At 42.4% G+C, this 21,684-nt stretch overlaps 1 protein-coding gene across 2 annotated transcripts in view; it reads right to left on the bottom strand.

Annotated features, from left to right (window-relative positions):
- LOC121276371 (solute carrier family 22 member 23-like) overlaps positions 1-21,684 on the bottom strand; it is a 103,351-nt gene that overhangs the window by 58,186 nt on the left and 23,481 nt on the right. The gene's annotated exons all lie outside the window — the stretch shown is intronic.

Below are 21,684 nucleotides of genomic sequence, written 5' to 3'. Positions count from 1 at the left end.
TAAACAAATGAGTTTATACCTTGGAGATTCAGTTTGAGAAATAGGCAGATCATGAGTCACAGGGGTATGGAGGAGTCTGCTGAGCAGAAATGCAATGCGATTTAAAGAGTATTCCTTATTGTTGCAACAAACCGTTCCCTCCTCCCCGATATTTCAGTATGTGTAATCAGATGTAGTTTGGTGATTCCCTGTACACTAAATACAGATGCCGTGAATGGCTGATGTCAATACTTCACTAATTAAAGATCACTGCCTTGAGCGAGATTATAAAACACCCATATTTGTAAGCAAAAATAGACAAATGTAATTTACATACCCGCATTTAAGTCAATTTTAAAATGCAATGTGATTAATTTAATATTTCAGTAGATTATTCTAAATGTAAACCTTGCAAATGCCATAAGTTTCAATAACATGCAGGCACTGATAATTGGAACCTTGGTCTGGACCCATCCCTCACTCCAAATGTTTATTCCCCGAGGGAGAGGGGTTTAAAAGTATTTGCAGTAAAATGTGTCTTCTCTCTTCCAGATGACTGTTGAAGTCAGTCAAGCTGATTGTTAAGTGATAACAGACTCGTAATTATCTTTGTGCAGCTGTGCGGCTGTCCACCCATTTGCTAACACACTTGGAATGGAGCCAGGTGAGAACTCCTTCATAAAACTGAATGTTACATCCTCAAGTCACTGGCAAACAAGGCCAAAAATGTGGCATCAGGAAATTTCAAAGTTCAGTCATCCTGTGTCGTAGGGATCTCCCCTTCCCTCCTCTCCACATCCTGCCAGCAACTGCTGCTCGAGGCTTCAGGGCTTTTGAAAGCCTTGCTGATTTCCCCCCCCACCACCACCCCCTAGAGTGGCAGCCCCATGACGGTCACACATGGAGGTTTCACTCTGGCAAACTTACCAAGCCCTGTGAAAATGAAAGCCGGTTGGGGATTGCCTGCTGCTCGGGGTGGGGATATAATGCTCGTCCATCTAGGCGACACCATGTTCCAGTTCCAACCCAACAAGTTCCCTCAGAAGTCCAATACAAAAAAACAAGGGCACAAAGCCCAGCTTAGATCTCGATAGCAATCCCACCCTTCCAGATAGGCCCTTCAGTTCTCCGATTTCAAAACAGGATTTTTTTTGTTGTTGAAGGATTGGAGGATCTTGCACTCCATCACTCTGAATGAAGGTCCCTTCCATTTGCCTACTTGTTTTAACTTTCAAACGTTACTTCTTGGCTTGCCATCTACTAGCTTGAACCGGAGTTGCCAACTGTCATGGGTTAGTCATGGTAAATCTCAGACTTCACAAGCATTTGGGTTCTTTTTCTTGTTATAACATTGCAGGTTTATGGAACAATACGTCAGGAATATTTAAAATCATCATTTGGTCGCTCAAGCACAGCTCCTGCTGGATGGGGACGTGAGGAGTAGAAGGTGGTCTCTCTCTCTCTCTCTCGAAGGTTTTGCCGCAACTTTGTGGATTTATGGAACAATACATCAGGAATGTTTAAAATCATCATTGGGATGTGTGTAAACAAAGTTACAGCACCAGAGCACGAGAAACTGGGATATTTCCAGTAGTTGAGGGGCAGTCACAATTAAATGCAAAACATTTAGAACTGAGAGCAGGAGGAGCTTCTTAATGACGAGAGTGAAAGGCTGTGGAATTCACTTCTAGGATTAGTGGTTTAGCCAGAAACTGTGTCAATATTTCAAACTCAACTGGAGAGGTGGATGAAGGAAAAGGGTGTGGAGAGATATGCGGTAAGGGTGAGTCCATGCGATTAGAACTATTTGCTTTTCAGGTGGGTCAATATGAACACAAAGCAAATGGCCTCTTTTCATATTGCAAACTTGCATGTATCGCTATGTCACGCGCTTCTGGGATATTTGGAAGGCACAATGTAATTGCTACTTTTTATTTTGAACTCAATTGTCAGTGAAAATAATGTAGACACAGTTCAACACACACATTCACCTCTTGAGCAGCACCTCAAAATGTAGGAGGGTTTTCAATTTCATGCTCTCAGTTTTGAACAAATTTTAAAAAAGATAAAAGCATGTTTACTTTAAATCTATAGTCTGAAGCATTTATAGCACAAAAACAGGATATTGGACGCAACAAATCCATGCTGGTGTTTAAGTTCCATACCAGCCTTTTCCCACCTTTCTCCTTGTAACCCCACCAACATATCTTTCTATTCCTCTCTCCCTTAAGTGCTTATCTGGTTACTGCACAAACACATCTATAATACTTGTCTCCAACGCTCCCTGTGTAGCCAGTTCTACATTCTAAACACTCACTGATGAGAGAAGTTTCTCGCTTTTGGATTTATTAGTGATCATCTTTTGGTTTATGGTCCTACTCCTGGTCTTGCCCACAAGCGGCTTTTAAAATCATTAGTCGAGAAACTGCAGGCTCCACCAAAGAGCATAAAACCAAAACTCGGGTCATCACTGGCAGCTTCCTCCAGTTACTGAATACAAGCAGAGCTTCTCCGGCAGAAAAGAAATAGCTTTGGAGTATGTTTTATTATAGGCTGATTGGGAAATATTGAGTGGGACAGGAAAAGCCTGACCCAGAAACCCTGCTATGAGTACAGGCAAATCAGGCAAGACGCTGCCACATTTATTAAACCTACAGCAGCACCTTAAAGGGGAGGGCTGAAAGTATTGGTTTGTGGTGGGGGTCGGGTGCTGCAGGTATCTAAGCAGCTTATTTCAGCACCAAAGTGATTTCAAGAGCACATTGAAGTGAATGAAGTCTCAAGTGATGAAACTCCCCTGCTACCATCATAGAGAAATAAAGTGCCAGTCCAGCTTCCAGCTTTTCCCCACAGCAGCTATAGATTCCTTTAGTTTGAGCTGGAAATGGCCACCTCCATGATTTATTCATGGTTTGTGGAAGGGTGGAGGCATGGAGCACAGGCTGACATAGAAGTCAATATGTGGACTTGGCTGCATCCTTTAATTCAGGCAGATTCAATGGCCATCAACATTGAGGCCTGGCTGTAAATTGGAATGGACTCCAGTGGCAATTTTGTTGCAATTTTTGTCCCATTACCGCTCAGTTTAAATGGCCTCATAATGTAGTCATGTCCCACTAAATGGCCTCATAATGTGGTCATGCCCCACATCACCTTTACTCGCCAAGAGAGATCCTCTGACAAGACAATTAACCAGATGGTAACATCCTTTGTGGTAGTTCAGTAGGATAAACATCAGAAATCAGATCTATCCACTCAAGCTAATGGCAATGGGGCCTTTACAATATTATAACTGCGTTTGAGCATCATATTGAAAAACCCTTCATTGACACCAATTATTGTAATTGTGTTCTCATTCCAAATGCATTCATTTCAGACAACAACCATTTCCTAGCACAACACTCAATATTTTCACTTTAATTTCTTTTCCTCAAGTGACTCCACACAGGAATGGAACACTCTGCTAAAGTAAGCACAAAGCACATTAGATTGGGAAGTAAATCCCTTTAGGTAGTCTAAGGATATAAGCACCTGAGCCTTGCCAAGATTTTAAGATAACACTACTTTAGGGATTCTGCTGCAGTTAACGCTTGCTTTTTTAACTCAGTCACAAGATGTGGGCTTCGCTGACTGGGTCAGCATTTATTGCCCATCTCTAATCGCCCTTGAGAAGGTGGTGGTGAGCTGCCTTCTTGAACCGCTGCAGTCCCTGTGATGTTGGTACACCCACAGTGCTGTTAGGGAGGGAGTTCCAGGATTTTGACCCAGCGACAATGAAGGAACGGCGATATATTTCCAAATCAGGATGGTGAGTGACTTAGAGGGGGTCTTCCAGGTGGTGGTATTCCCATGTGTCTGCTGCTCTTGTCCTTCTAGAAGCCACTGGTAGTGGGTTTGGAAGGTGCTGTCTAAGGAGCCTTGGTGAGTTCCTGCAGTGCATCTTGTAGATGATACACACTGCTGCTACTGTGCATCGATGGTGAAGGGAATGAATGTTTGTAGATGTGGTGCTAATCAAGCAGGCTGCTTTGTCCTGGATGGTGTGAAGCTTCTTGAGTGTTGTTGGAACTGCACTCATCCAGGCAAGTGGAGAGTATTCCATCACACTCCTGACTTGTGCCATGTTGATGGTAGACAGGCTTTGATGAGTCAGGAGGTGAGTTACCCTTCGCAGGATTACTTGCCTCTGACCTGCTCTTGCAGCTCAGTATTTATGTGGCTAGTCCAGTTCAGTTTCTGGTCAATGGTAACCCACAGGATGTTGAGAGTGGGGGATTCAGCAATGGTAATGCCATTGAATGTCAAGGGGTGATGGTTAGATTCTCTCTCGTTGGAGATGGCCATTGCCTGGCACTTGTGTGGCACGAATGTTATTTGCTCCTTGTTGGCCTAAGTCCAGATCTTGCTACATTTGGACATGGGCTGCTTCAGTGAGCAGGAATGGCGCTGAACATTGTGCAATCATCAGCGAATATCCCATTTCTGACCTTATGATGGAAGGAAGGTCATTGATGAAGCAGCTGAGGATGGTTGGGCCTAGGACACTACCTTGAGGAACTCCTGCAGTGATGTCCTGGAACTGAGATAATTGACCTCCAACAACCACAAGCATCTCCCTTTGTGCTAGGTATGACTCCAACCAGCAGAGAGTTTTCTCCCCGATTTCCATTGACCCCAGCTTTGCTAGGGCTCTTTGATGCCACACTCGGTCAAATGCTGCCTTGATGTCAAGGGCAGTCACTCTCACCTCACGAGTTCAGCTCTTTTGTCCATGTTTGAACCAAGGCTGTAATGAGGTCAGGAGTTGAGTGACCCTGGCAGAACCCAAACTGAGCATCAGTGAACAGGTTATTGCTAAGCAATTGCTGTTTGATAGCGCTGTCGATGAACCCTTCCATCACTTTACTGATGATCGAGAGTAGACAGATGGGGAGGTAACTGGCTGGGTTTGATTTGTCCTGCTTTTTGTAGACAGGACATACCTGGGCAATTTTCCATGTTGCTGGGTAGATGTCAATGTTGTAGCTTGGTTAGGGGCATGGCAAGTTCTGGAGCACAAGTCTTCAGTACTATTTCTGGAATATTGTCAGGATCCATATCCTTCCAGCAGAATCCGGTGCCTTCAGTTGTTTCTTGATATCCCCTGCAGTGAACCAAATTAGCTGAAGACTGGCACCTGTGAAGCTGGGGACTTCTAGCTGGTTAACACAATGAGAATATCTGAAATTTATTTTACTTGCCCAATGATCTGCAAGAGCTGTACTGACATTCGACTCAGTAAAATAGAACTAGCACAATAGCACAAAAAAAAAGCTGGGAGCGTATTTTTAAAAAATGACAAATCGTCAATTAATCTTTAAAGGCAAAAGCATTCAGCTCTCCTAATGTCTTAGTGGGAGCAGGCACTGCCTGGTATACTGTAATATTAAATTATATTGACCAGGAGAATTCTAGCTTGATTCCAGATTCGTGATATATTTGCTCAGCATAGGTCAGTCAATAATAAAGGTGCTGCAACTGGGAAGATGGGAGAAATTCAGCTCTTTTCCTAACTGTGATCATTACTCATTGGCGTAGGTGTGTATGTAATGCATAAAACACACACACACTGTATAATATATAAGGATTACCTGCAATGCCCACAATGGTTTGCGCTATCAAGGCTCACATGAAGATTAGTGAGTGAGGCAATACCCAGAATGCATTTTGCTCAGCAGTGCAACATCTATAAGATGGAGCTCCTGTCGCTTTTAATGTCAGCTGCTCTGCTGAAACCATGCTGTGAATTGCTAATCTTCTTTTTCTCTCTCTGAAATCCTTGAACGTGTTGTCACTCCTCAGACCCATGCTTATCGCCAACTTTGAATCTCCCCAAACGGGTTTCTGTCTATCCCACAGAACTGAAACAGCACTGACCAAATGACGACATGTTGTGACTGTGACCATGGTGCATTATAGCTCAACTCCTTCTCCAAAGCCTTTGATGTAGTTGACTACACCAATGTTTCTTCTCTGTTGTCCAGCTCAGTGTTACTGCTTCCATTTTGGTTCCACTCTTCCCTTTCCAATTATGGTCAAAACATTGCCAACAATGGCTTCTCCTCCCAATCCTGCACCATCCCACTGTAGCACCCCAAGCATATATCAATGTACACCTCCTCCCCTTCATCTATTTGCTGCCTCATGGCAACCATCCGAAGGCACACTGATGAAACTCAGGTCTCTCCCTCCGCCATCTCTCTACATGCTATCACTGCTTCTATGTCCAACATCCCCTTCTGTCCAGTTAAATGTTAGGAAACTGAAGCCATTATTTTCAGCCCCCATCACAAAACCCAGTGCACGCGTCCCCTCCACAACCACAGTCTCAAGGTGAGTTCACAATTTCAGTGTTCAGTGACCTTGAACCGAGCTTCCAGCCCCATTTCCTCCCCATTACAAAGACTGCTGCCTATTTACATCTCCATAACACTGCCTGGCTCAACCCATCTGCTGGCCAACCCTCAACCACCTTTACACTTGTCTGTTCTAAAACCCTCTGGCCGGGCTCTGATCCTCTATGTTCTATAAAATTCAGCTCAACCAAAATTCTGCTGCCCTCGTCCTATCCTGTGCCAAGTCCCACTCAACTGTGCTTGATGACTGGCATTGGCTCCCACACCCCAATGCTCTGTGTGTAAAATTCCCACTGTCTTATTTGAAGTTTCTCAAGGTTTTACCAGTTGTCTGAAAACCCATCACTGGCAGCTGAGCCCTAAGCTCCAGGTTTCACTGCTTAGCTATCCAGAGTTCTTTCTCGTCCTTTGACATGCCAGAGCGAAATAAGGGAGGGAAGGGATCAGAAACTTAAACTAAATATAGATTTATCGTTTGTATCATCATCATTGCACCTTGTAAATTAGGAACACTTCTTTGCCTGCCTTAGGAATTGTGTTATAAGTTGACCGTTTACAGGGAAACCTATCAGGCTGAATTTTACCACAGGCTTTGGGACTCCGACTTCAGAGCCAAAAGCAGGTCCTGAGGCTGCACTTGCTGACAGCAGGGACCATCCCGGCTGTTTTACAGGAGGAAATCTCCTAATTTACTGCCTGTGGGCTGCCATCTAATGAAGGAGAGCGGGCAGGCTCTGGAAGACAGGCAGCTCTGGAGATTCAGCAGCCCCTGTGGGAGAGGTGGGCGCGGCTGAGGGGAGGTAAAGGACCTTGGGGAAGCTCAGAAGCGAGCAGCCCTCAGACAGTTAAGTAAAACATAAAACTCAGGATGGTCGAGGGTGGTAGACCACGCCAATCGTAGGGCTTCAAGGGAAAAAAAAAAAAAAAAAAAAAAATCGCTGGGGCTGTAGAGCTGCCTTTTCCGCCCGTGATCCTCCTCCATGGGTCAAGGAGCCGCTGGCTCATCTCAAGGAGGCTGCCACCATGACATCTCCATGCAGTGGGCGGCCAGTCTGCCTTGCAGCACTCCACCTCCTGTCTCCAATCCTACCACCTGGGGGCTGGTAAAATTCAGCCCATAATGTGCAGCTCCCACCCTCCTCCATTTACAAATACAGAAGGTGAAATTTAGGAAAATGCAATGGTATTACAAAAAAAAAACCTGTTAACAATAGTTGATAAGTGAAAACGATTACAAATTAGTCTACAATCAGAAGCTTTAGATGATATCTTAAAACTAACACCTCTTTGTATTCATTATCCAATCCCCAAATTTCACTTGCATCACATCCCTAGTCTAGAGTTTCAGTTTTACATGGTGCTTTATTCTGAATTGTTTGAGTTCTCCGTGCAGACTAACCACCGTGTGCTCCTCAACAATGCTCAGGGACTGAGACAAAAAGGATTGACAACCTTTGCTTAATTATTGCCGCAATTTTTGTGCTCAGCATTGTTCAAGATATAAATTCCTTAAAAGGAGCACGATATTTTAAATTCTGGTCCAATAAAGGCTTCGAAAAGCAAAAGGGATAATTTAAATGCTTGTACTTATCACTGCTCATCGGCAAAACCAAACTTTGTTACTAACTTCTAAAAAACGACTAAGAAAAAAACTTGCATTTATATAGCACCTTTTATGACCTCAGAATGTTCCAAAATGCTCTACAGCCAATTAAATACTTTTTATTGAGAGTCAATGTTGTAATGTAAGGAACATGGCATCTAATTTGTGCACAGCAAGCTCCCACAAAATAGCCGTGAGATAATGGCTAGATAAAATTTCCTTTAGTGATGTCAGTGATGGCAGCGTTTTAACCTTATCCAAAAGATGGCGCCTCTGACAGTGCTGCACTCCCTCAGTACTGCACAGGAGTGACTGTCAGCCTGCTCAAGTCTCTGCAGTGGATTGAGCTCAATTTTCCAACACAAGTGCTACCACGGTTTACACCTTCAAATAGGTTATTATAATCCTACATATAATTAATCTTGGGATAGGTTAATTGGAATGCGATCCCAAAATGTTGAAAACATGACGCAAGAATTATTGGCCAGTTATGTCTACAAGCATTGTACGATTTGCTGCAGCAACCTATACAAATTACTCAGTCCTCTATAGATATCCAATATAGACAAACATAAATGACCTTAAATTTCTCACCAACTCTTTTCCGTGGTTAGTTAAACAATACTGCAAGAATTGGATAAAAATAATTTAGCTGTGCAATCTGCCCCAATCTGATCAGCAGCATTCTGCTGGTGACTCACTGACAGTCAGAGTGAGCTATAAAGGAACCCTTGCGTCTTATAGCTGTTAATACACCTCTGAAATTGACTGCATGTTCTGGAGTCTGTACACTTCCAGTTAAACGAGCAAATCCAGGAGTTGCTGTCAGTGATTCTGTACTTCTCTGAAGTCGCCTCAGACAGCAACCAAGCAGAAATAGGAGCACAGTAGGCCATTCGGCCCCTCGAGCCTGCTCTGTCATTCAATTAGATCATGGCTGATCTTCTACTGCAATGCCATCTCTGAACTGACAAGAATTTCCATTTTCAATTGTAGACTTGCTGTAACATTCCTCGAAAAATAGTTATACTTTGTTGAATGATGTGTAACTTGAGTTTTTGACTGCATACTAAGCTCATAATTACGGCTACACAACCTCACTGGCTTTGCAAGAGTAATTTGATATTTACTGATAGTCAAGTTTTTCCATTGTGATGAAAAAAATTACATATTTTAAATTTTTTTTTAATGTCATTTTAGCTTCTAACTTAATCCCATGTGTATGTCACAGCCATTTCATTCACTATCTGTAAAATTAAAAGTGAAGGGATTCAGCGGCTTTTACATCCTGGCTTGCTGGCTGTGAGAATACTTCAACATGATTGGTTACTTATCCTGCTCCATGACATCACAGTTGTTGGGACACTTGGAGATTCCCTGGACTTAAAATCAGATTCAAACAGATGCCAGGCAAAAGGCAAGTCCATGCCAAGAGATCCCTAGAACTTTGTGGATAGCTTTTTTCACTGCCCTAGCTAAACTTACTAGAGTGTAAGTGTAACCAAGAGCAGACACTCTTGCCTTCATTAAAAATAACTGATGCAATTGTGGATTCCCACGATTGTGTATCCCTAAAAACAACAGTAAAAATTCCAGTTCACCCATGTAATAAAATTGGATTTATTCAGCCTGCACAAATTTGATGGCCCAATTATAAACAGATGAAATCACAGAAAAAGAACCCAAAAGAAGCAAATAAAAAACCGTACAATAAAAACAAGATCTTGACTTCCTCAGTAACTGTAAACAAGGAGCTTTACAGCTTGGGTCTCCTCGAATTGTTGTTTTATTCTGCTGGCTCGCTCCTCAGGCTAGTTCAATAAAAAGGCGTTATGTTAAATTATTAAAAATGTTTTATCAAAAGGCAGCAGCAAAAGCTGTATCCAAGGCACCCCCCCCAGGAAAAAAGATGATTTGCCCCATTAAAACAACCAACCATTTACAGTGCTAAAACTCATTCCATTCATTGGTTCCGCTCAGAAAAGTCCACAGGTTATAGGTGACTGCTCTCAAGTGCCTGGCAGGCTTCTGAAATGTGGTCCAGGGATAACAAAAGTTGTTCAGTAATTCAAAGTAAGATGCAAATTAATCAGCTGCCACTTACATCACCCACTAAATTTTCAAATAACCCAACTATTCTCTCACATTTCGAGTCTCTTGACACACCGAGGAATGCACGAATAAACTCCACACTATGCTTCAGATTAAAGATTCCACAGCTGTTTATCTATGTGAATTATTAACAAAGAATACACTTGTGGGCACTAGGCTTTGTTCTGTGGTGTAAAATGATATATTTAGCTTCCCTCAAGTCGCTTCTGCAGCTTTTGAAAGATGTATTACCGTATGTACACACACGTCAAAATCAAACTTTTGAGACCAATCATTTTAGGCCAAAGTTGTTAGGGGTCAACTTTTACATGGGTAAAGTTTGGGGCTTGACATGCGCGTTTAGTTTGGGCCCCCCCCAAAAAAAAATACCATTGCAATGGAACAAAGTAAAAACCAACAACACTAAAGAATCCATATTAATTATTCTTCATAATATGGTCACGTTAATAATTTCAATAAATAAAAACAAAAAGAAAACTTAAATGTAGAAATATTTTAGGTATTTATTTACCAGTACTCATTTTTATTAGTATTTTCAATTAAATCAAATCATTAACATCTCCAGGATTATAATTTGGTTCTGAAACTTCAGCTGTGATCCCTGAAAAACTAAAGGGTCAACTTTTACAAGAGCTATATGAGGGTTTATGGGTTTTTAGGCTACAAATTATGGGGTCGACTTTCACATGAGTATATACTGAAATCAACTTTGGCAAAGGTTTAGCCAATGAATTTAAGGCAAATATTTACAACACCACCTTCCCCTCACCCTTCTTTTTTGACTTAAGTACTCAGCCTTTCTTTAGGTGAAACTGTTGTAGAATTGAAGGGGTGCATTCACTAAATCAGATTGGAAAGCTCAACTTGACTCCACAGCTAAGGGGAGGGGAAGTCATTCCAGCAGGAACTCTAACTTCACTCCATTCCAATTCCAGGTGGGGCCTTGACTCCAATTTGAAGTTGCGTTTACAATAAAACTGTGGCATTGGTTTAAAACCAACACTACAGTGTAAAAGCAGCATTGCTGTGGCATATTGCAGTTGTTAATAAAGACTTGCTGTTACCATACTCCAGACTGGAAGCCTACTTCATGATGTCAAAGCAGGATTCTTCACTATAGGCTAACACAATCATCACAGGTACAAGTTGTCGAGATGATCTATTTTCCCACTTGTCATTGATTGTGTATTAATAAAATACAATGTTTTGTGTACATATTGCCCTGGATTTTGTGTAGCAATGATTACAAATCTGTCAACATTCACCATCATTACTCCTCTGAAACTGTGGCAAGTCCTGGAGTCTGCACATGCGCGGTTAAACACAGAGCTCCACAAGTTTGTACTCATTGATTCAATGCTTCCTCACAGGATGCACTGTTGAGATCAGCCCAGAAACCGGTGAACAAACAAGAACATTCACTCTTTGTCATGCTATAAAAGCCCTTGGGGAATAAAAGGTATATCTGTTGAATGAGATGTAAGTGTGTTTTTAACAATGTACTCATTTCATAATTACTGCTAATCAGTCCCACTGGTCCTGAATGAGTAATTTTATATTTGCTGAATGTCAAATTTCTCTATTATAAGAAATTCCACAGTTAAGATAATTTTTTTAAAGTTCCTAATATTTTAGCTCCTATTTTAATCTCATGTTTACATCCCTACCTTTATTTCTTGATTTGTAAAATTCAAAATTAAAAATGAAGGGCTTAAGTGATTTTACATCCTGTTTATTTGCAATCGGTGAGATTACTTCAATATGATTGGCTGCCTACACTGCTTGATGACATCATTGTTGCGAATTGCCTGGAGATTCCTTGACTTGACATCAGTATCCTTGACAATGACATCGGCAAAGGGACAGTCCTTGCCGTAAAGATCACCAGATATTTCAGGGCAGCTTTCTCCGAGGTCAGCGGTGAGTGCCAATACTTTGTCACTGACTGATAGACTGTTATTTAACACACTAATATGTCTAGAACATTTGCAGAATAAAATTACAAATGACCCCTAAAATTTGTAAATATTATGATCAGAAAAGACGTGAATGCAGAGGGGCTAATTTTAATTTTGCTCGTGATATCGGATCAGCCCTCCATTTTACGCCTCTGGCAATTTTCTGGATAACAAGTGGCTGAAGAATAGTCTCACATTTTACACCAGGGGCATATCCAGCCCCAAAGACTCAACTGTAGTGGGTCAAGAATGAGCCCAGCCCAACAATGACGGGGTTTGGGCTCACATTCGTGCAACAAGTGCCAGCATTCCTCCAGTTCCTCACCACCATCACCATTACTCACGGCTTGATATTGAATGGTGGCAGGCTGCTTGACCACGGACACAACAATTCTGTCCTCAACAGATGTCCGCACACATATACTCCAACAGGGATCAGGAAACAACAATCAGGAGCAGGAACACGGACTGATTTTGCTCCCAAAATAAAAAAGCATTAAACTGCAATTTCAAAGCTGTGGCTTTCTCTGTGATTCTAATTGAATTTATGTCATTCTCCATGAAACCAATTGTAATATGGAAAGTGTCCATGTTGCTGCCAGAGGGAGATACTTGGCCAGGCCAAGTAATAATTTTTATTTCATTATAATAGTTTGTATCGGTGAAACACACCTTTCTTTAAACTTCACCAAGAGGTTTTCACTGCATCTATTTGGTTTTCCACTAAAAGAAAAACACAGACAGCACTGTTGAAATTAAGACCTGGATAATAAAGGCTATGCACAGGAGATGGAATACAAAAAGAATCAATAGAAAACATAATGCGGGTAAGTGAGCAACTCCCTCTTGTACAGACAGATCTAGTCAGCTGGCTCACTCATGCAAGTATGTATGTAACTATGCAAATATCTCTAATGCATGTAGCAACCCACAAACAACAATTTAAAAAACTTAAAGACTTGTATTTATAGAACGCCTTTCATGACCTTAGGAAGCCCTAAAGTGCTCTTCAGCTAATGAAGTAGTTTCAAAGTGTAGTCACTATTGTACTATAGAAAATGTGGCAGCTAATTTATGCACAGCAAGCTCCCACAGTTAGCAAAGTAAAAATGGCCAGATAATCTGTTCTAGTAACAATAATTGAGAAATAAACATTGGCTGAGGACACTGCTCCTCCTCTTCAAAATCGTGCAATGGAATATCTTAAGTCCACCTGAGAGTAGATGGGGCCTCAGTTTAACATCTCATTCAAAAGACAGCACCTTTGACAGTGCTGCATTCTCTCAATACTGCACTGGAATAATAGCCTAGATTTTTGTGCTCCGGGTAAATGTTTTGTGGGTACACGGCTGTGTAGCAACCCAGAACGTACCATGCAAGGAGCAAACAGGCAGCGTACAAACAAGATCCCCTTTAAAATGTCCACATGCAAGATGGTGCAGCAATCTTAAGGGGACAGTGCTGTGCAACAAAAACAGGCAAAGAGAAATGAGGGGGAACATCCGTCTGGAGTGGAACTACCCATAACTTTCTGACTCGGAGGCACAAGTACCACCCAGTGAGCCACAGTTGACATGGCAAATCTTGCTGCAATTGTAATAACTAGTTCAAGCAGGTCCCTCCACATTCCAAATGGATTAAAACTTGGAGGTTTATTTACTCCTATGATAGGCAGATGAATTTCTTTTAAGTCACAATGTTTCAAGCTTTGTACAGGCCAATATGGCAAAATGGATCTTCTTGTAAATAGGCCTATATATGAGGCAGAAGTTGAAAGTAACACTTTGAAAGGGACTGGGGAACGGCAGTAGTCATGGTAGCTTCTTGTAGAGGCAAACATGGAGAAGCAATTTAAAAAAGCAGAGGGAATGTTGAGACCACAGTCCGAACAGCTGAAGACATGTTATGTCAAAGCTTTAAATGTTCTGGTCAGACCTGACCTGGGAGTAGTGTGCACCATTCTGGTCACCACGTTATAAAACAGACGGAAAGGATGCAGGGAAGATAACAACCGGGACAAATATAAATGTAGAAGGGTGACCCAAGAAGGAAGAGAGGACGACTAGACAAGCATCAAGAGTCAGAAAAGGTTACGGGGAAGTAAAAGTTTTAAGTGATTTAGATAAGGTAGGCCCAAGATATTCTGTCAGAAGAAAGTTGGATTGATAGCGCCAAGAGGTGTAAAACTGACAAAATGTCAATTTTAACACAGACAGATACTCAAAGAAAAACCTGAGAAACATTGGGAAAAGATTTACCAGGCAAGGCAGCGGAGTCAAAGATAGAGAAATCTAATGTACAACTTGCCAATCTCAGCGAGTGGGCTTTTTCTCATGTCTGAAAATGAAGCACTGCATTATTTTTGAACTATCCTCTTTCCCTCTTAAACTTTAGAGGGAAGATGGTGGAGTAGTGGTAATGTAGAGGCCCCGGTTAATGCTTTGGGGTCAAATCGCACTATAGCAACTGCTGGAATTTAAATCCAATTGATAAAAATCTGGAATTGAAAGCTAGTCTCAGTAATGATGACCATGATCCCATCTGGTTCACTAATGTTATTTAGGGAAGGAGATCTGGTGCCCTTACCTGGTCTGGCCTACATGTGACCCCAGACCTACAGCAATGTGGTTGACTCTTAACTGCCCCCTGAAATGGCTGAGGAAGCCCCTCAGTTCTAGGGCAATTAGGGATGGGCTATAAATGCTGGCCTTGCCAGCGATGCCCGCATCCCATGAAAGAATAAAGAAAAAGGCTATTTCTCAGGTTGTTGTGGAAGGTCTGCAGGGAAAACAAAAATCAAATTTATTTTTTCCAGTAGTCCCTCTAGCAAACGAGTTGAAGAAAAATGTTGGAGCTGCGCAGAGGCACAAATATTGTGGTTTATCTAACGTTCCCTCTCGTTGCTTCAAAAGTTTCTGCCATACAAAACGTTAACAAACAGCTCTTTCTAGGGAAGGGTGTTTCACAATGAGTTGAAAAGCAATTTCTACTTTTATTTTAAAAACTGAAAGCAGTTGGAACAAATGACAGTTTAGGTCAATCCAACAGACCGGCCTAAAATGTAGCTCTCCTCCCCAACATATAGGAGGTCAGAGGTGCATTTCGTTAAGTGTACATGTTATTCTGGTCTAATTATCGGGAAAATCAAACACTCTCTCGCTACATTAAGCAGTTATTACCGACTGGCAAAGACCACAACGATCCCTGGCATGCAACAGTCGTGTTTAACTGTGGAACAAACGGAATGTGCTGTACTTTTGGATCATATGCCCATCACAGGTTTGCTCACACCATTTCAATCCCTTTTTGAGATCATTATCAACATGAAACAGGACAAACACAAGCAGCTGGGACACCAGCCACCAGTCTTCTCTAAAGCCACACCACCTGCTTTCCAGGACGTAACTTTGGTTCACTTGCAAAGTTTTATTTCCAGGGTTCTCCCCTTCCTGTGATTAAGAGAAGGTATGAGTTGTATGAACAGCCATTCAGTAATTATCGGTAGTGCCTTCGGGAGCTGCTGGAGATGTGGGCAGAAACCAAAAGGAACACCAACAACGAGGCGCTGGGACTAATGATGAGCAGACACTAGCGGCAATCCAGCCACTCCACAGGCACACAAGGGAAGAAGCTCGAGAAGTCCACTGACTTGCAGCAGGACTGGATGATCCTGGTGGTGGGTGTGTCTTGTTAACAAGCAGTTCAGATGACGTATGAAGAGACGGAAGTTTACCAAAGGTTCAGAAGTAGGTGTCAGCTGGTGTGGTACTGGACTATATCCACCCCAAGTTCAATCCTTGCAACGTGGTATGGCATTCACCACACTGAGTGCAAGAGTCCTGCAATTGGCCTCAGTATCCAGCAGGCTAGCAAGATGAAATGAATCACTCAGCATTTCCAGTCCTGACCACTATCCGAATACTGGACAGTATTTTCCAGCCCAGTCTTGCTAGGACCTGCCGTGGGTCATTTGGCAGCCCAGTCAAAAGCCCACTCACCGGATGATCCTGGTGGTGGTGGGTGGGTGGTTGTGGGGGGGGGGGGGGTGGTGGAATGGGTGGGTGGTGCAGATCCCACCCACTGGCAGTAGAAAATCATGCGGAGGTGCCAAGACAAGATGAGGCTTGACAGTGATGCACCATACAGCCGAATAGGCTCCTGCCGTTACCATGTAGACACAAATGAAATATGGCCATTGATTAAGATACCCAAGGTTCTCCATCAAATGGCACCTCAGCAGGAGCCACCATATTTAGAACAGGGGTAGAGAAATACACAAAAACACAGCGGTAGAAGTTCAGGTAAAGGGCCATTAAATAAATGGAGAAGATGGTTCATCCTATCTACAGCCAGTAAGTTATCAAGCTGCCTCCATACTACAAACATGTGAGTTTCAGTGTCTCTACCATACTGTTCATCTAACATAACTTAAACAATCAACAAGAGTTTGCCATAAGTCAGTGAGGACCCATGACTACAGTCAGTCCCGTGATAATCTGTGTAAGATGGGTTCCAATGTAGATGAGGAATTAATTAATCAATCAACAGAAGCCATGGAAACGTCAACGATTTGGGACCCTCAGAAGATAAGTACAGAGAAAATCTACGCACAATGAAACAGCCCAATAAAATGTATTCTCTTCTATATAGTAGCAAAGCAGCCAACAACCTGTATTTATATAGCACCTTTAACAAAATAAAACATCCCAACATGCTTCTTGGCAACATGATAAAACAATATTTGACACTGAAAACCAGTCAGAAGTAGGTTTTAAGAAGCATCTTAAAAAGGAGGGAGGGAGGTTTAAGGAATTCCAGAGATTAGGGCCTAAGCAGCTGAAGACACAGACACCAATGGAGGAGAGATTAAAACTGGGGATGCTCAAAAGGCCAGAATTGGAGGAGAATTGGCGGAGAATTACAGGACTGGAAACTGCAGAATTAGGGAGGGGTAAAGCCACAGAGTGATTTTAAAACAAGATGAAAATTTTAAAAGCAGGATGGTGTTTAACTGAGAGCTAACGGAGGTCAGCGAGGACTGGCATCATAGGGGAGCAGGACTTGGTGAGAGTCAGGACACAGCCTTCAGAGCATTTTGGATGACCTCAAGGTTATGGAGGGTAGAAGACAGGCGGTCAACCAGTAGTGAATTGGAATAGTCAAGTCTAGAGCTAACAAATGCATGAATGATTTCCAGCAGCCGATGAGCTAAGACAGGAGCAGAGTCAGGTGATCTTACAGAGATGGAAATAGGCGGCCTTAGAGATGGTCAAGAGAAATGAAGAAATACTGAATCATCAATAAACAATAGAGCTTCACATAGAAAGTTCTCTGGTCTCAAGTCTACACATTGGTGAGAGGTGATCCTAACCACACACTGTATTTGATGCTTTGTCAGTGGGATATTTGTTCATGCAAAGGATAACAGTACAACTGAAAGACTGTGACTGCCAATGCACATGCCTCCCTTCATCAGCTGCACAACCTGAGGTTCCAGGAATGAACAGTATTCACAGACCCACAAAACTGCAGCTTCAACCTAACTGCAAAATTATAGGCTACCAGCTGGAGGAAAGCAAATGTGTGGACCATATTGTGCATGCCTGGATTAATAGCAGAGCCAGAAGAACTACAAATACAAGCTCCCAACAGAACATAGCACTGCAGCACAAAGTAAGGATATCTAAAATCTCCACCCACAATGGTATCTGAAACCATTTGTTTTGTAAGCATTTTTTTTAAGATGATCTGTTGAAGTAACAGCAGCTGCACAGTGCCCTGACCTCAAGTGCTGCTGCAAGTGTGGATACAGGTCATCAGCCCTAGTCCACATTCACTCAGGTATCCCCAAATTTTTACAGTAAAAAACAACACCATTCCTGTTTATGTTATAGGCAATTTTCTGATGATATCTGAAAAATCTTTCACCTCCAGTAACATCACAGCTACAAAGCAAGTCACATGCTTCACACGAGCAGAAGGTGACAATGCTTTGCTGGAAAAGTACTTGAGAATTCACGATACAGTAAATACGAACAATTATATCTTAGTTCTCTAGTCGAACCACATTTTACCTAATTTTAGGACACGCTTGACTGATTTGCACGGTTGCATAGTTTTCCATTCCACCATGTAGCAGCAGCCAGTTAAAGGGCCCTCACATTTTGTGGGACTAACACTAACCTTCTGTCAAAGCTTTGGTGGGGACCCCAGAGAATCCCAAATTCAGAATAGTCTGGAGTTTTTGCTGGTCAAGGCAGCAGGCTGGTGGCAATCCCTGTGGAATGTCAGGCCCAAAGCAATTTCCACTGGTAATGGAAGAGCCACTTTATGTTGGGAGACAGTGATAGCTTTCTAAAAAAACAAAGTCATTCTAAAATATTGTAGAGTGAAAGGTCCATTATACAGGAAAGAAGAATATACACCCATGATAAAGCCAAATGTTCTAATTCAGTCTTTTAAATGGCCGAGTCCAGAGGGAACAGACACACCAACGAGGGTTTCAGCAGATGAGCTGAAACAGGAGCAGCCTCGGGTGAGGTTACAGAGGTGGAAATAGGCAGTCTTTCAAACCTTTAAACTGTGGAACTCCTTATTTCCTTCAATACTTCCATCTTCCTACAGCCTTCAGTGTTTCGAAAAGCAAGGCTGGAGGCACCACTACCGGGTTTATTTTGCCTCCTATCTTGCTCTTTGCAGACTTGGCCCTGCCCTGCACTACAAGGCTTGACTCTACATCTAGTTCTTTTAAGATTAGGCCTTTCCCCTAACCCAAACTGGCAGGAATCAGGTCGCATAAAGTAAACCATTCCCCTACTCACTGTGATACTGGACTTGGACCGGTGACATGGCCACTGTTAATGAGCAGGAATTACTGATAAATAAAGTACATGGATATTATATTCAACTCGAGGTCTAGCTGTACCAATGCCTGGTTGTATTTATGTACACATTATACTTCATGTTTAACATTGTATAAACCAGTAACCATTTTTGTTAACAAATTTGTTTGCCTTTTAAGAAAAGTGACTGCTCCCACTAACAACAGGTTTAAGTTTCGTACTAGAGCAGTTTAAAAGATATACATGGAATTGTGATCCCTCACTCCCCCAAAACAGCTTAAAAAGCCAAGGGTGAGCCCACACACAATAATGGCTGCAATGCAGCCAGCAGTAACACTGGGAGCAGCTCAACTGGCTTAAGGTGAGACTTCCACCCCGAAGTTGGGAGGGAGTCCTGCCTTAGAGAGCTGCGACCAACCAGATGGTCAGCAGCTCTGCAGCCCCAGCAGCACCAGGTTCAAGTGGTGCCCACAGCTGGGACAACGGGGAGTCCCAGAGGGAAGCTTGCTTCAATGGAGCTGGAATCCCAGGCAAGTCCAGGGTATCACCAGGGCCAAGCTGGTAGGCCCCGACAAGAGGGGTGATAGGTGTGGGGGACTGTGTTTGATGGGCTGGGGGAAGGGTTGGGCATTGGTTGAGGGGATGGGGGGCGGGGTATGATGACCTTGGGGAGGAGGTTGACTCTGAAGGGCACAGGGAGTCCCCCAAAAAAAAAGTGGTCCTCCCCCACCCTAAGCAGCTAAAGCTGCCGGACTATCCTCTTAACGTGGGTCTTCCCCACTGCAGAAAAATGAGACCATAAGACGAGAGAGCAGAAGTAGGCCATTCGGCCCATCGAGTCTGTTCCACCATTCAATGAGATCATGGCTGATCTGATAATCCTCCACTTCCCTGCCTTTTCCCCATAACCCTTGATTCCCTTCCTGATTAAAAATCTGTCTATCCCAGCCTTGAATATACTTAACAACCCAGCCTCTACAGCCCTCTGCAGTAAAGAATTCCACAGATAGGCTAATGGTAGTGATGGTAGAATGGAGACCCTTAAGTGGCCAGAAAATGGCCTGTAAGGGCTTCAATCGGCCTAAAGGCCCGACGTCTCCACTGACCCCCATAAAATCTGAGACAGGTCAGGGGTGGTGGACAGGCCAAGTGCTGCATTTTGAGTGCAAAATCCAGCCTATTGTATGCATGTTCTGTACATTAGGGAACTTGAATTTATTCCACAAATAATCACATCTCTCAGCATAAAGCTAGGCATCTTCACATCCAAGGAATTAATTTTCGATGTGCAGTCATTGTTACGCTGGCAAGCGAGGCAGTCAATTTGCACAAGATCCCACAAACATGCACAAGGTGAAAGACAAGTATTTTTGGTTATGCTGGTTGAGAGAGAAAGAGAGAGAGAGAGAGAGAGAGGAATGTTGGCTAGGATACCACAACTCCTGGCTCTGCTTCAAACAGTGCCAATTTGATCTTTTCACACGCCGTTGAACCATGAGGGATTATGGCAAAACTGAAACTTAAAAAGTGCCCAAATAATAACCTCTGAGCTAACAATCCCAAAAGATGAGGAACATAGAAAGTGTAGTAGGGAGGTGAAAAGGGAGATTTAGAAGAGGTTTCAAAAAATATAGATTACATTAAAGAAAATGACAATGTTTTGATAAGTAAATAAATAGCAAAATAATAGTTAAAGAAAGTTTAGAATATCTCAGGAATGAAAGGAGGAAATGGGGGAAATGTTAAATAAATATTTTGCTTACATTTTTACAAATAATAGTGGGTGTAAGGATGCGTGTATATGAGCTCAACATTGAGCAATAGGATACACACACTTAGCTAATTGGGAATCCGGTGTAATAAATTGCAATTATGATTGGTAAATAAAATAAACCAGTAAAACATATTGTCTGAGGTTATCTCAGTACTCAGTCAGAAGGTTTGCGCACTTTAACCTTTGTTGATTTGTAGACAAATTGGTAAAATGAAAAGCAGGGTGTGCAAATTGTCCTTTATTCAATGGTTAGTGAATGGGGAAAACACATTTGTTAAGTAAATATACACACAAAGTATATTTACTTATATTGTGTGAGTGCACACAAAGCGTCTTCTATTGAAATGAGTGGTATGTGGCTGAAACTGTGTTGCTAGAGCGAGTGAGTAATTTCTCCTGGACAACACTGTACTTGACGAGGACGTGGAAAATTGTTCTGGAGTGGCTGTGAATTAGTCACTGGAGTCTGATAGCATGCACCTTAAGGTCTTAAAAGAAGTCAAAGAGGAACTGGAAGTTGTAGCCACAATTTTTCAATATTCCTTAAAGGTGCAAATTGTGCTGTGGGGCTGCTGAGCAGAAAACGTGGCATGCATTTGAGGGAGAGAAAGATAATTAAGTAACTACAGACCTATTGCCCTAACATCATTTGTGAGAAAACTCATTGTTCATCGCTTAAGATCAAACTTGTAAGCATTTAGAGATGTGTGGGTTAAATCAAAGACAGCCAGAATTCATTTGTTAAAAGGTAAGTCAAATTTAGTGGAGTTTTTCCTGTGTTGAAGTGACCAATCAGATGGACAGAAGAATTGCAAAGTGAATCCAGATGTGGTCTATATGGATTTTAAGAAAGTGTTTGATAAGGTGTTAGAAAAATTCAGGCATATGATAAAAGAAGGAACGTAACAACAGGAGGTTAGTTTCCTGAAGGTCAACAAGAGGCTTCATTTCAACTCGTGGGCAGGAACATCTCAAAAGGTGAGCCACCTGCAAGTCCAGGAATGTAGGCAGCGAGGCTCCA

This window comes from Carcharodon carcharias, chromosome 3 (assembly GCF_017639515.1).
Source record: "Carcharodon carcharias isolate sCarCar2 chromosome 3, sCarCar2.pri, whole genome shotgun sequence".
Taxonomy (NCBI): domain Eukaryota; kingdom Metazoa; phylum Chordata; class Chondrichthyes; order Lamniformes; family Lamnidae; genus Carcharodon; species Carcharodon carcharias.
Note: the sequence above shows the minus strand (reverse complement) of the source record. Positions and strands in the feature narration are given on the sequence as shown.